This window comes from Pagrus major, chromosome 12, assembly GCF_040436345.1.
Source record: "Pagrus major chromosome 12, Pma_NU_1.0".
NCBI classification, from domain to species: Eukaryota; Metazoa; Chordata; class Actinopteri; order Spariformes; family Sparidae; genus Pagrus; species Pagrus major.
The window spans coordinates 4041201-4057921 of NC_133226.1; positions in this window are offsets into that span (position 1 = coordinate 4041201).

Below are 16721 nucleotides of genomic sequence, written 5' to 3' on the forward strand. Positions count from 1 at the left end.
ATATTTCAGTATTTCAGTACACTTCATCTCTAATGATGAATGCAGTTATTAGAACTAGGCTGCAACAGATTACACTGTATTGACTTGACTAATAGTGTCATAAGATCTTAAAGGTTGAAGATGAAAATGTGTAGATTTACATTTACATAGGTGGTTGTGTCCATATTTAAGTGCTACTTTAGTTTGCTGCATCATTACAGACAACAAACCCTCCAGTCCACTCAGACAGCTAGCTGTTATTCAGCATTCCTCTGTGTCCACTGTGTTGATTTATGTAAAATCTCAATGGACACAGAGGAATAATGAATAACAGCTAGCCAGATATATTAACTCACTCATGTGATGAAGCAGTTTCCTCCCACATAAACTGTCGCTGTCCTGTATAATGGCCACCATTTAAATTTCTGAACATGTTATTGCTCAACTTGTATATAAAAAAAAGTGATCTATCTTATTTCTAGAATGCAGTTGAGCAAAGTCCAGGCTACTCCAAGCAAGAGTGCACAGCAGGTATGCTATGTCTTTAATTCCATTGTTAATAAATGAGACTGTCGATAGAAGTGTGGGGATTTCACTGGACAAGTTAAAGTTTACAAGTTGAAGAATTCCTTACTTCTCCCCACTCTCAAGCTCTACACTATCTAAATGTGACTGCTATTTCGCAACTTTCACATGCTTGTGGTGCATAACTCAAATAAGGGTTTGGTTTTGCTTTCCCTGAAATACTATGAGGAAGCAAGCAGGATTGTTTTAAACCTCTCTCCTCTCTTTCTCGATTTACAGATAAACCTCCAACAGACTTCAAAAGACTGCACATTCATCTCAGTGAGTGTTTTTCTTGAGATTTCACTACTGTTCAAATAACTCTTTTGTATCTTATGTAAGATATGACCTAAAATCTATATCACAGTATTTTTTTGTTTTTGTCGGTGACGGTATTAATCCACTGGGTCTTCACTTCCTCGGATGGTGGAAGTAGATGAAGATGGAGAAATTTGGGTGCTTTGTTTACCAAAGCCAGCGTTAGCGAGGAGAACAGTAGAAACTGGATGTAACTTTATTACTATTACTACATATCACTATTAGTACATGTTTAGCCCTCATGCTGCATGTTATCGCAGCCATATTGTTTTTATTATACTTAAACACTTATGACGGTAATGACAGTGTTGCAAAATCCCTGTCGTAACAGAAAGTGGCACCAGTGAGGGTGAAGAAACAGGTATACTGTCCTGTTATATTTTTCTGTCATATTGAAATTCTCGTGTATTTTATTCTTTTGTTGTAAATCCCATGTGTATGGAAATAAATACTTATCCAAGAGTGAATAAACACCAGGTGCAGCCTGCATTGTTTAAGAAGTTCAAAACAAATTGAGTGAAACTCACTTTCACATCCTAAATGTTGCAAAACTGACTGTGTCAGAAAACTAGCATGATAGCATGAGTCACATCTGGACTCAGCAGAATGACTCTGATCTGAATCCAAACACAACAGCAGGAACACATCAAGTTGTAAGATTAGATAGTTTTGTTTTTTGTTTTTTTTTGTCACAACTTGAAAGTGAGTTTCAACAGAGGATGAATCTCCATGTACAGTCATGTTTAAAAGTTTCCATCCAGTCATAAAGAACATGTTTATCATGTCAGTCTTCAGTTCCAATGATTTCTACAGCTCTCAGTTTTCTGTGATGAACGAGTGGAACACAAACTACTTTGTCACAAAAACTCCTCTTGACAGAATCAGTGAAGTTTAACTGAATTTGTTGGCTTCCTGACACAGACTTGTTTCTTCAGTACAGTCCACATGTTCTGATGGGGTTCAAGTCAGGACTTTATGAAGGCCATTCCAAAACCTCGATTCTAGCCTGATTGATCAGTTCCTTTACCACTTCTGATGTGTGTTTGGATCATTGTCCTGTTGGAACACCCAACTGCACCCAAGAGCCAATCTTCTGCTGATGATTTGAGGTTTTCCTGAAGAATTTGGAGATAATCCTCCTTCTTCATTATTCCATTTATTTCTTTAGAGCAGCAGATCCACTGGCAGCAAAACAGCCCCACAGCATAATACTACCAGCACCATGCTGGTGTTGTTGGGGTTAAAGGCCTCACCTTCTCTCCTCCAAACATATTGCTGCTCATTGTGGCCAAACAACTCAGTTTCGGTGCTGCGTCTGGATCAAGGGCTTCTTTCTAACAAGGCAGCCTCTCAGCTCATGTTGATGTAAAACACACTGGACTGTGGACAATGACCTGTTCCAGCAGCTTCTAATTCATTGCAGACTTGCTTTTTGGTGGTTTTTGGTTGACTCTTGACCATCCTGACAGTTTTCTCTCAGCAGCAGGTGATAGTTTGTGTTTTCTTCCTGATCGTGGCAGTGACACAACTGTGACATGCACTTTATACTTACAAACAGTTGTTTCCACAGACCTGTAACTGCTTTGAAATGGCTTCAAGTGACTTTCCTGACTTGTTGAATATTTGAATGAATATTTTTTGTGACAAAGTAGTTTGTGCTCCACTCATTCATTCCACATTCCACAGAAAACTGAGAGCTGTAGAAATCATTGGAACTGAAGACTGCCATGATGAACATGTTCTTAATGAGTGGATGGAAATTTTGTGCTTTGCATCATGGTTTCTTTGCTTTGAGCAGGACTTCTGTGTGTCAACAGCACTTTTCTTAACTTTCAAAATTTCAAGATGTGACTCTTAAAAAGCTATTTCAACATGGTTGGAGAATTGTATAATGTATTATCAGATAAAATAGACAAACACACCATGAGGGGATTGTTAGTTTCAGGGAAACATTTGATTTACTGTATGTTTTTAACCTACAGGGTCCAAACCTGAAGCCAGCACAAGCGGTGAACTGTACATGAAATGGGATGCCGTGTTTGGTGAAATGTACGACGAAGAGAAACGTGCCATTGTGATTCCTGCGGAGGGGTTCTACTTTGTCTATGTGAGGATTGCTTTAAACTGTCTTGATGAGGAGGAACCTGTAAACTTCCAGAGGTTCTATATGGAGCTGGAAAGGTGGAATGAAGGTTATGACAAGAATGTAACCATGATGGAGGCCTCGGATGGTGTAGTGTGTACACCAGAAGGCTCCACGACTGTGTTTGTGGGGCAGCTTTTTGATTTGTCAGAAGGAGATCGTGTGAGAGTGTTGATTAAAGAGGGCTACAAACTGATCACAAAATCATCATTTGGTGCTTATCTCACATAGAGAATATGCCTTCATGAGAATATGCCTTGACTCTGTCTTAATATAATATGTTAAACATATTTTTATAAAACAATTTATTTGTGGTTAATTATCATCACTTATTTATAAGCTGTTTGTTTTTAAGTACTTCTTCTAAAGGCTTAAATTAACTGAGTATTCAGATTTGTCATGTATAACACTGTATTAAGATTGTTGACAAATTACAGGAAGTGTCTAAGGAAGATGTAGTTCCACCAAAAGTCTCCAGAACAGCTTCAATGCTCCTTGACATAGATTTTAATGGAGGGACGAACATCATTCCTCCAACCACTCATTTGGTGTTTCAATGATGGTGGGGAATCTCCCACAGGCATTCATCTGGGTTGACACAGTGTGAATAAACTGGTGTTATTCACCTTGTTTCCTGTAATTTGTCACAGATCTGAGTTTTTTGACTCTTGGTAATGAAACAACAATCGTTGCTGAGCGCTTACATCTTGTATAAGTAATCCTGGTAAAATCTGCAAATGTGTGAAAATGGTCTCATTCAAGTTCGAGTCTCATCCCCAGCCCGTCAAATACTGACACTTTGGAGTGGCGACCAACGAGCTGGGGATGAGACTCAAAAATCAACTTTTCTTACAAATGGGACATGTAACAAAATGCATAAATACATTAGACATAGCTTATTCTCATCATCAATTTAAAACCATGTTCAGAAACATTCTAACATGAAGCCTAGGGGAAGGGGAATTGAGCCAGCATCCACGGCAGAGCTAATTCAATGTTTTTAAAAGGCTAGTGCGTGATTTAAAGTTTGCCATCAGCGGGTCTACGTGTTGGCAGCAACCATGCTACAACAAGCTTTGGACAATGGAATAAGTCTGCCAGACAGTAGTTTAAGCAGAGCTACTACGCACCTGTGGTGTCCACAGCTGTTCCCAACTTTTCTGTTTGCGCTGTAAAGACTGTTGTGAAAATACAGGTTTCACACAAAGGTGTCCATATATTGTGTGCACTCAGGGATTATTTTATGAATTATGAAGCAATATATAATATTAAGAATTCTAAATAAAGTTACTTAATATACTTTATGGTTAATGTACTGTGCTTCTTATTCAAACTTCACTTTAATATTCTATTGGTTTGTTCTATGTATTCTCATGGGTGCATTTGTGTCACTGCTGCACTCCTGACAAGAAAAAGTATTATTAATTATGAACACTGTATGAGAATATATAACATTTTGATTTTGAGCTGAAGTGAACTCATTGAAATATCTTTCTTGGTCCTGTTAAAATGGTTATTAGTAGTACTATTTGACCTTTTATAATACTTTTGTTACTTTACAGCCCAATCGTTGTATTATGTATTTAAATTGTAACAACTTTATTGTCCTCATTTCTCAATACATGGCCTGTATCAAACTGGTCTATGCAAATAAAACTGTCTCGAGTACTGCCTGCTTGACTTTTTGGAAAACACTTCAGAGCATGTGCACAGTTAAACCTTACCTAGCATTCATCACAATGTTGCCTAAAGGAAGTAGTAAACCTTTGGTATGATGTTATGGCATTTGATACACATTTTACACATTGCCTGCCAATGGACTGTGACATATCAGTGGAATGGGAATATGGCATTGCACTGGCCTCAAGTAACATCAAGAATCGCAGCATTATCTTTGATCATATGTCCTTCATCCCCCACATATAATCATCAATCATCAAGGACTGCCTCCTCTTACCTATGCAACATCACAAAAATCTTGCACATCCTGTCTCAAATAGATCCATGCATTTGTTACTTCCAGTTCTTTATTATCATGTTGCCTCGATAAATCTCTTAAGACTCTTCGGCTGATCCAGACTGCTGCTGGGCGTGTACTGACGAGCTAGTATAAGAGTTCATATTTCTCCCATATAAGCCTCTCTACACTGGTTCCCTGTAAAATCCACAATAGAATTAAAATCCTTCAATTCGAGTACAAAGCACTTTAAGGTCAAGTGCCACCTCATCTCATGGTATCCTATTATCCTACTAGAATGGTGCGCAGCCAGAAGGCAGAGTTACTTGGGGTTCATAACGACTCCAAAAATAGAAGCTCCCAGTTTGGGTTCAGGAGGCATATTAAATGACAAATAATGCAAGAAAATATAAGCATGTGACACCACTGAAGTAAAACAATTAATAACTTATTGGTAATGACTCTTAAAACGTTTCTATCAATAACTAGAAGACGCCAAATATTACAAATTCAGGATTGTCAATTTTAAATCTTTATCCATTTCTCTTTCTTTTTGCATTTTTCTGCATTTTGCATGGCTTTATTGGATATAGCTGAGAAATAGCTCTATTGCTATAGAGAGAGGGAGCACAACATGCAGCAAAGGGCCACAGGGGGGATTTGATACCACTGGGCCATTATTAAAGCGGTTGATTAATCCACATTTGGTGTGAATACTTGTGGCAGAAGGATGGTGTTGATTGATATTGAGGCTTTGCAGTTTTGACGATGTAGTGTTGGGTAAAGGAAAGTAATGTTGTGAGTAATGTGACTGATTAAATCTTCTGATGGGTAATTAGTAAAGTTTTGTAATTACCTATTACAACCAGCGACATAAGGAATGACGATGTTGTTCCATTTTCCCGTCTCCTCCCCTCTGTCTGCTCTGGATCTTTTAGAGGTTTTGACAAAGGTCCTGCCATTTGCAACATCCATTACGGCTTGCCCAGCAGTACGACCAGTACAGCAAGGTCATCGTGCAATGTCTCTGAGCACAGAGGATGGGACAATCCCCACCTCCCAGATGACCCGCTCCAAGCATTTAAGAGTCACTAAATTTTTTATTTAATTTATAAAATTATTATTATTATTATTATTATTAATGACCTGAATTATTACTGAATTATTAATGAGGATGCAGCAGTCTGATGCAGCAGTCTGAGAAACTTAAAGAAGACTTTGTATGCCTCATAGACAGCGTTCTGAACACCAACAGACTCTGACCCACTGTCCACCCCTGTTTTGGCGACGTGAAGCTCAGCTGACTAAGACAGCTGCACACTTGGCTGAAGGGCTACTGCTGTGACAGGGGCATCCCTTATGTGGACTACTTCACCACCATCCACAACAGAACCGATCCTTTCAGACACGATCATCGCCATCCAAATCACACAAGATCTCATCCAGACCACTTGCCATCATACATCAGAACATGACTTGAAAGGACTCCAGAGCTGATGTTGACCTGTAGTGCAAAGACAAAAAAAAAAATGTACTTGCTTGTTTCACAACCCAGTCATATAGGGGCATCATATTGATAATGTTGCTTTAACATTTCTATTTCCACATTCACCTATTGTAAATACTAAAAACTGAAATTGAAACTGAAACTTCTCAACATCCTTCAGGCACCGTCTGTTAAGAATAATCTGAGTGCCTCATGTGCTGCAGAACCAGATATCATGTAGTCTTTCTCGTGACTCGCCACAACCAGAGGTGGATGTTTACATCTGCCAAGGGCCCATCCACGGATGCCTGTGACATGGTGAAGCACTTATCATACCTACACATACCCACAAATAAATTGGCATTTTCAGTAAAACTAATAATGCTGTGTGATGTACATGCTCATCCACCACCCATAGCAGTAGCTAGCTTGGCTATCAATTGCTGTAGTAGAAGACATTTCAGTGGTAACATAGCTACACTGAATTGATCTGGCATTGATTGCTTAGTAACGTTAGCTGACGTTCTCACACAAGCTAGTCAATTTTCCAGACATATCAGCCCCGGGAGTCCAGATGAATTAGCTGACATTATCCACTGAAGACAGTACATTGCTAGGTTAGTTACTTTGCAGTTCATCCCTGTTAGCAAGAAAGCTAACCTGGCTAAACTGTGGTAAAACGACAACAACCACAATATCAAATTATTTACACACACAACTATTTCACATGCTGTGTTGCAATGTTATCTTACCTGTCCAACAGGAAGAAAGCAACATCTGAGTCGTTTAGGGCCTTCAAAACATAGCGAAGCTCCCTCCATGACTCGAATGCACTGCCAATGTTTACTTTACTTTTCGCCCGACGCCGGTCCAATTACTGTTTGGCCAGACTGGCTTCAGTGGATATTAGTCTCTTTTTTTGGGTTGTGTTGGGGTGTGTGTTGTGGATGATGCTGGTCGCTTTTTTGTGGACTCCATTTCTGAGCTTTTGCAACGCTCTGTTGCTAGCTAGGATCTAGCTGAGAAAAAGGCACTCAAGAACCAGCATGCATGTCATACGCGTCACGATTAAAAAACGTTTTAAAACGCAGAAAAGTTGACGAATGCTTCTTTAAAGTGGTGTGAAACAACAAAAATGTATGATTCAATGAAAAAAATAATTTTGCAGACCAGATTGCATTCTATTTTTGGCTTCAGGTCCCCGGCCGGATGGAGGGTGAGGGGGGGGCGGAAGTGGCCGCAGGGGACGGCAGTTTGAGACCCCTGATTTCCAAGTATTTCAAGCACCTTACAGCTTTTGCATATTATATTTAGACAAAATGATTATTTGACTTCCATCACATTCAATTAGATGTTACTGTGCTGTTAACAATCTACGTTATGTTCAAGATAGTAGTACTACAGAAAGGGGACAAATCCAATGAAAACAAAAAAACGTTCATGTTTCTATATGTATCACTTGTCTGTCACTAGACTTGGCATCCTATCCCAAATAAGAGATTCATTACGAAAGTCATGAAGTTGCTATTTCAAGCAGTTTAAACTTCAGCTTTATCCATAATGTTTTCTGCCCCTGTACTGAGGAGCCTCTAGTCCGCCACCTGCTCACTGCTGATACCTGGTTACTTTCATCTCAGACATAAATGTGTTAAAATGATGTAAAGTGTCTAAGTCCAAAGTACCTTTACATCCAAACTGTACTCAGCTGAAGTACTTCTCTTACACTTTGTAGGTGTGAGGTTAGGACCCAGAAGCGGAGACCGGAGTTGGTTAGGTAGAAAGGTATTTATTGAACAAACTGGTGATCTTGCAGGAGTGGGCTGAATGCCAGTTCATCTGGAGACCGCCAGTGGTGTGGCGGAGGCAACTCATGATGGCGCTGGAGGATAACGCTGGGGAGGCTCAGGGGTGAGTGTGCGGAGGTGTCCGAGGTGCTAGAGGCTGCGTGGCTGGCGGATTAGGCTGATCAGGACGACTCTTGATCTCTGGAGAGGAGTGGAGAAGGCAGGATTAATACAAGGCAAAACAACAAGTAACACTAATAAATTCTCAACTAGAGATTCTCTAGAGCTGTGACCAAGTACCACTAGAATTGGTAAAATCATCTGGCAGCGAGCACGAGGTGACCAGGGCTTTTCAGCAGATGCTGATTGTCAATGTGCTGCAGGTGAGAGTAGACATCAACCACGCCAGAGGAGGTGTAACCCCGCCCAGCCACTCACAGCACCTCTGACCACAACAAGCACAGAGAACACCGAGAAAACACAGGAAACCACAGCAAAAAGTCCAAACTACAACAACTTCAGTACATTTATTTAGAGTAAACTTGTTTTGCCCCCCGAAGAATCGCCATCTTGCTGTGGTTAAGGGGTTTGTATGTCCCTGTGATCCTGGGAGCTACAGTATGTTGTTGTGGGCATTAGCTCCTGGTAGGGTCTTTGGCAAATCGGTCTGGTGGCCAGGCCTTGGCTCATGGGGTCCAGCCAGGCTCAACCCGAAATGGCAACATGGGGCTGCAGGTTCACCACCCACATGAGAGAGAGATGGGGTCGGGTGCAGTGTGCATCGGGCAAGGATGGCTCATCCACTCTTCATGTGTTTTTTGGACCAGGAGTAAGCCTACGAGCATGTCCCCCGGGGAGTACTGTGGGGGGTACTGTGGGAGAATGGGGTACTAGGGCCGGTGGGTGTTGGACTCCACTAGGGTTGTCCCTTGTCCCCAATCCTGTGTGTCACATTCATGGACAGGATCAAGGCACAGCCGCGGTGCGGTGAGTGTCCGCTTTGGGAACCTCAGAATTGCGTCTCTGTCTTTTTGCAGATGACGTGGTTCTGCTGGCTTCTTTGGACCTTGACCTCTAGCAGGGACTGGGACGGTTCGCAGCCGAGTTTGAAGCAGTTGGGATGATGGTCAGCTCCTGGTCATGGTCCTCTGTTGGAAAATGGTGAATTGTGGGTGAGCTCCTGCCGAAGGAGTTTAAGAGTTTATCTCGGGCTTTCACGAGTGATGGGAAAGTGGAGCATGAGATGGACAGCTGGTTTTGGCTGACGTCCACAGTATTGCGGGCGTTGCATGGGGCCGTCATGGTGACAAGGGATTTTGATTTACAAGTCCATCTATGTTCCAACCCTTACCTATGGTCACAAAGTGTGGGTAGTGACAGAAATAACGAGATCACAGATACAAGTAGGGCTGTGCTAAAAAATCGATATGGCAATATATCGCGATATTTATTTCCGTGATATACTACATTGATTTCCAGCTCCAAAAATCGATATTTTGAAAAAAAAAAAAAATCATGTTTTAAATAGGTTCTTAACTACAACCGCCGCTCCTGTAGATGTCACAGTATGACTGCTAGCCTCGAATTGGCGGATGTTGTTTCTGGCAGAGTGAGAAATGGAAGCAGCATGTCTACTGAAGATATTAGAGCGGCGCCTTCAAAATACAAAGCCGATGTGTGGTTGCAAAAGGAGCATGGACTTGGATAAAGCAAATGCAATTTGCAAGCTCCGTCACGCTGCCGTAAAATATTCAGGGAACACAACCAACTTGCAAATAACCTTGTCAGACGCCATGCAGATACAATACTGCAGCAACCAAAACCTGTCGACCCGAGGCAAACTACGCTGGATGATACCAAACAGACTTTCATCTACCTCATCTTGAGCTCTAAAGATCACAGAGTCGGTGGTGCATTTTATTTGTCATGATTTGCGCACCTATAGTGTGGTTGAAAACACTGGCTTCAGGTACATGGTAAACACCATGGAGTTGCGCTATGTGATCCCGACTTGCTAACACATTACGGAGGTAGCTGTGCCCAGGATGTATGAAGAGGTGAAGCAAGTAGTAAAAACATCTCTTGGCTCAGCAGAAAGAGTGGCCCTTACGTGCGATGGTTGGACATCAAGAGCCACTGAGTCTTATGTTACGATCCCATCGCACCACATCGATGAGGACTGGAAACAGATTTGTCATGCACTCAAAGAAATGATTCTTGGCCCCAATAAACATGAAGCAATATTTTCAAGTAAACTGTAACTGAAATGCATAAAACTAAAGGTTTATTTAATAAGAATAAGTAAACAGTATGTAAATATGCATTCTACAAATGGAATGTAAACAAATCGAGTAAACTTTATCTGACTGGATCACATAAGAAGAAAGTGGGCGTGTGCCATCATGTTGTCACCATGGTAACTGCAGAAATCTACGGTTCGCCCACACTGCCCTCGCCCACACTTGGCACTGCCATGATGCGGAGCACATGCCACACGCATTGATCCTGACCGACGGACAGCGACAAGTAGGCTTAATACGGTAAGTTTAATTGTTTGTAATGCATTATGTTAATGGTAGTGATATGATATGTTAGAATAATATCGATATGTTATTTTTTTGTTGTTTTTTCGAGTTTCTCGAAGGCCTTTATATTTTTGAAAGTCTGGTGAAGTTCGATTAGCACGCCAGGATATGGCTTTTAGCATGAGCTAGCAGCACTGCTTCCACCCCGGTTATGTAAGCAGAATGAAGCTAATGGTTGGGCTAAGTTACTGTCGCTCAGCCTGCTCTATTAAAATACTTTGGGTGTCCGAGCGACCGAGACCGAGGCCGGGTGTCGCCGTTTCCATTGCCGGGACGCGATGGCCTTGCTAAGAGCTAGCTTTTTTATGCTAAGGGCTAGCGCTAGGCTAACTGAGCACATGTTTAGCTGTTGGCTGGCACATGGCACCTGACCTGCTGCTGCAGTCGGGCGCTTACTCACTGACTTGCTCTGCAGTGGGCAAGCCGAATTACGGCAAGGGTACAGAGTTTAAAATATTTTGAAACATATTAATTTAATGTCAAATGGTGTTTTTCTTGTCACTGTAACATTAGCCAAATGCTGCTGTGTGGGAATGTTCTGTTCATTAAAATGTAAGTTAGTTAAGTCCCATGAGCTGACGTTGTGATTTGGCGCTGTAAATGAAGTGATTGATTAACATAACCATTTAAATTCTGATGGGTGGTGTTATTAATACTCTAAAAATAATATAAATATATTTCTGTGAAATATATTTTACTAAGTTACTGTCGCTCAGCCTGTGTCAGAGCGACCGAGACGAGGCCGGGTGTCGCCATTTCCATTGCCGGGACGCGACGGCCTTGCTAAGGGCTAGCTTTTTTATGCTAAGGGTTAACGCTAGGCTAACTGAGCACATGTTTAGCTGCTGGCTGGCACATGGCACCTGACCTGACCTGACCTGCTGCTGCAGTTGGGCGCTAACTCACTGACTTGCTCTGCAGTGGGAAAGCCGAATTACGGCAAGGCTACAGAGTTTAAAATATTTTGAAACGTATTAATTTAATGTCAAACCGAGTTTTTCTTTGTCATTGTAACATTAGCCAAATGCTGCTGTGTGGGAATGTTCTGTAAGTTAACATTTTAATGAAGGAGTAAGTTAGTTAAGTCCCATGAGCTGACGTAAATTGTGACTTGCCGATATAAATGAAATGATTTAACATGAATTAAATTCTGATGGGTGGTGTTAATAACTCTAACAAATAATATAATTATATTTATGTGAATTGTTTTATTTCTTTGTGGGGGGTGGGGGGGGGGGGGGGGTTAAATGCTGCTCATGTGGGAATGTTCTGTTAGATTTTAATAAAGGAGTAAGTTAGTTAAGTCCCATGAGCTGACGTAAATTGTGATTTGGCGCTGTAAATGAAGAGATTGATAGACATAACCATATAAATTTTGATGGGTCTTGTTATTTATACTCTAAAAATAATATATATATATATATATATATATATATATATATATATATATACAGTCATGGAAAAAATTATTAGACCACCCTTGTTTTCTTCAATTTCTTGTTCATTTTAATGCCTGGTTCAACTAAAGGTACATTTGTTTGGACAAATATAATGATAACAACAAAAATAGCTCGTAAGAGTTTAATTTAAGAGCTGATATCTAGCCATTTTCCATGGTTTTCTTGATAGTAACCAAAATCACTTAAGTTCTTACATCAATAGCTATGGCACTGTACTGCCAAAAACACTGCTTTTAAGCATTCCATGTTTTCTTTTCTGTTTGCTTTAAACACATGATACACACAGGAGTTAGTACTTGATTGCGTAACCATTGTTTTTGATGACTGAAGCCATGCGTCTTGGCATGCTCTCCACCAGCTTCTGACATTGTTCTGCTGTCACAGCAGCCCATTCCTGTTGCACAAATTCAAACAAATTTGCTTTGTTTTTGGGCTTGTGGTTCTCCATTTTGAGTTTGATGATTTTCCATAGGTTTTCAACTGGATTCAGATCTGGTGATTGAGCAGGCCAAGGCATGGTGCGAATGTTGTGGTTCTCCATCCAGGCTTTAACTGACCTTGCTGTGTGGCAAGGGGCATTGTCTTGTTGGAAAATCCAGTCATTCGAGGCAGGAAAGAGTTTTCCAGCTGATGGAAGAAGACTGTTTTCAAGAGTAGCCCTGTACATGACCTGGTTCATTCGCCCTTCACACAATTGCATTTGCCCTGTTCCACTCATACTGAAACAACCCCAGATCATCACTGATCCACCCCCATGTTTTACTGTAGGGGCAAGACAGTCTGGTTTGTAGGCTTCTCCAGGCCTCCTCCTAACCAGTAAGTTAGCTGGAGTGGGCATCAACTCAAAATTGGATTCATCACTGAAGAGAACCTTAGCCCAATCATCAACAGTCCAATCCTTGTGATCCCTAGCAAAGAGTAACCGGGCCTTCCTGTGCCTTTCGTTGATGAAGGGCTTCTTCCGTGCTCTGTGTGACTTCAGACCAGCTTCAACAAGTCGGTTTCGAACTGTCCTTGCCGAACAAGTCACATTTCTCGACAGTGCCCACTCATTTTTAAGGTCCCTGGAGGTCTGACGACGATTCCTGACACAGGAACGGACGAGTGCACGGTCATCTCGTGGGGTAGAGAGACGTTTCCTGCCGCGGCCAGGTAGCAATTTGGTAGTGCCGTGTTCGGCTTGTTTTTTCTTGTTGTAATGAACAGCTGTCTTGGAGATCTTTAGTTTTTTTGCTACCTGTCTCTCACTCATGCCAATTTCCAGCAGTGCCAAGATGGCTGCCTTTGTGGCTTCACATAATTCTTTTGTTTTAGGCATTATGTGAGAGCTGACAACTTCTGAGTTGTGCTATGGCTTGAATGTAAGCAGGAAACCACTCTAAGCCTTTGCATGTGCAGTGCTGCTTATGACATGAAATGGCCTCTTATATACCCTGGGAATACAATTAAGCTTAAGAATGTCAAATAGGACATAAAGTATTATGTGATCAGCTGCATTTTTTGTCGTGTTCATTGTATTATACCTTTAGTGGTACCAGGTATTAAAATGAACAAGAAATTGAAGAAAACAAGGGTGGTCTAATAATTTTTTCCATGACTGTATATATATATAATTCTGAATTATTATTTTTTTTGGGGGGGGGTATTCATTTTTGTTGAATTTTGGCTGGATATGGCAAAAGATAAAATAAACAGTTATTTTTCAGTGTGTTCAAACTTATTTAACTTAATACCACTAGCATTTAGATGTCATCCCTGCATGTGCTCACACAGTCTAACAGACATTTCTGCAGTTTTTCATCCACACTGGGTACTAAAAATTTTATATTTTTCATGCTCCTTTTTTTTTTTTCTTGTTACTTAGGGCACATCACCATAAGGCAAAGTAAACGGGGCACATCACCATACTCCAAAATCAACAAAGATCAACTCAGGTTGTATGGGCAACCTCTCAAATTAGGTGAGTACATGTGATGGCATTGTCAGTTGTTGAAGCTTAATTAAGCCATAGTTTTCTGCTAAAATGTTAGCTTTTATTATATTTTCATCTGTGTTTCCTTTCTTTTCTAGGTAGAAGATGTGAATGGGTGTGTGGGAATGTAAGGTCTGTGGAAAAACAGTCCCAAGTAGGTATGAATTGCTTAAACATTGCAAGCTAAAACATGGCCATCATGGAAGCAGGTTCAGGCATTGCTGCCCATATTCTAATTGTCCATGCACATTTAGACTTTGGAACAGTCTTTTGAGTCATATATACCGTTCTCACAAAGCTCAAACATCTTCAGAACCATCTGAGTTATCTATATATTCATGTCAGTTGTGTACATGTCCTAAACTTGCAAATGAACGAGATTACTTCAGTCATGTAAATGAACATTTGAGAAAACATGAAACTGTAACATGCATGTTCAAAGGTTGCTCTTTTAAAACTAACATTTACAATACATTTCATACTCATAAAAACAGGAAACATAATCCCCATACTGTAAATGATTTTAAAGCTGAGGTTGTTAGTGTTGTTGCAAGGTTACAGGAATCAGACACTTCAGTTATTGATGTTTCTTGTGCAGCAGACACAGATGTAGAATCTGAAACGGATGTAGATGCACATGCTTCTCGTATTGAAGATCTTCCCAAAGCTATTGAGCAGAATATAGCCTCAGTTTTATTGAAGTTGGAGCATGTTCATTTTGTACCAGCTACAGCTATTGATGAATTACTTCAGGAATTACACTATCTGTTAAGCTCTGTATCTGTTCCAGTCACATTTAACAGCCTGTGTAACATCCTTAATAAATGTTCTGTTACAGTTAATGAGTCAGTTGTCAAGGAGCTTGCTGAAACGGTGTGCAAGTCCTGTCCTTTAGCTAAAGCCTTTGCAAAAGATGGCCCCCTAGCTACAGCCTACAAAAGGAAACAGTATTATAAAAAACATTTCAATGTGGTAAACCCAGTTGAGTACATCCTTGACCCTAAGACAAATAAAACATACCAGTATATTCCTATTTTGCCTTCTCTTCAGCGTCTGTTAAGTAGTCGTGACATTTTAGAAAGTGTAGTCCATACACACAAGACACAGGAAAGTATCTTGGATGTAGTACAGTATAAATCAGTAAGGGATGGAATTTACTTTAAAGAAAACATTTTTTTCACTGGGGAGGATTTGAAATTATCAGTGTCACTATACGTGGACGACTTTGAGGTGTGCAATCCCTTAGGCACATCCAGAAAAACTCATAAACTTTGTGGTGTGTATTGGATTTTGAACAATTTACCACCTGGATCTCATTCAGCTCTTTCTTCTATCTACCTAGCCATTTTATGTAAGAGTACTGATGTTAAGGTGTATGGGTATGAAAAAATTCTAGAGCCCCTTTTACAGGATTTGATCATTTTAGAGAAACATGGTGTTTTTATTACAGGTCTTGGAGAGTTTGTGAAAGGCACAGTCCAGTCAGTCATTGCAGATAATTTAGGAGCCCACGGGATTGCAGGCTTCATCGAAAGCTTCTCTGGTGTGTACTTCTGCAGGTTTTGTACAGGTGAGAAAACAGACATTCAGGACAAGGCTGTTCAGTCAGGACATTTTAACTTGCGAACAAAAGATCTACACGAAACACACGTTAAGTTTGCAAGGGAGAACTCAACAATCTATTGTGGAGTAAAGAGAGAGTGTTTTTTTACTAAGAATTTATCTTATTTTGATGTTACCCGAGGCTACCCTCCTGATATAGTCCATGACTTATTTGAGGGTGTTGTCCCCGTTGAAATTGCCCTCTGCATCAGTGAAATAATTTCCAAAAAATATCTGTCTCTTGACACTCTTAACAAATTAATCCTGAACTTTCCTTATAAGTGGGGAGACAGAACTAATAAACCTCATATTATACCACGAACTTACGCCTCTAGAAGGACCATTGGGGGTAATGCCCACGAAAATTGGAATCTATTGAGATTGCTTCCATTTATAATAGGAGACCTGGTACCAGAGGCAGAGCCTGTTTGGCTTGTGTTGCTTGACTTAAAAGAAATAGTTGAACTCGCTGTTGCTCCTCTTCATAATAAAGAAACCATTGCCTACTTAGACTGCAAAATCACAGAACACAGAGACAGGTTCTTGGAACTTTTTCCTGTACGACTCTTACCAAAACATCACTTCCTCGAACACTACCCCCAAATGATCGAATGTTTTGGGCCTTTGGTAGGGCAGTGGACCATGAGGTTCGAGGCGAAGCACAGCTTCTTTAAGAAAGTTGCTCGTCACACAAATTGTTTCAAGAATATACCGCTCACATTAGCAACTAAACATCAGCAAATGATTGCATATCATATCAGTGCATTAGATCTTAAACCTGTTTTGGAAGTTGAAAATGTTTCTGTGCTTCCTGTGGATGTAATGAACAAGGAAGTAGTGGGCAGCCTTAGGCAGAAATACCCTGAGATCA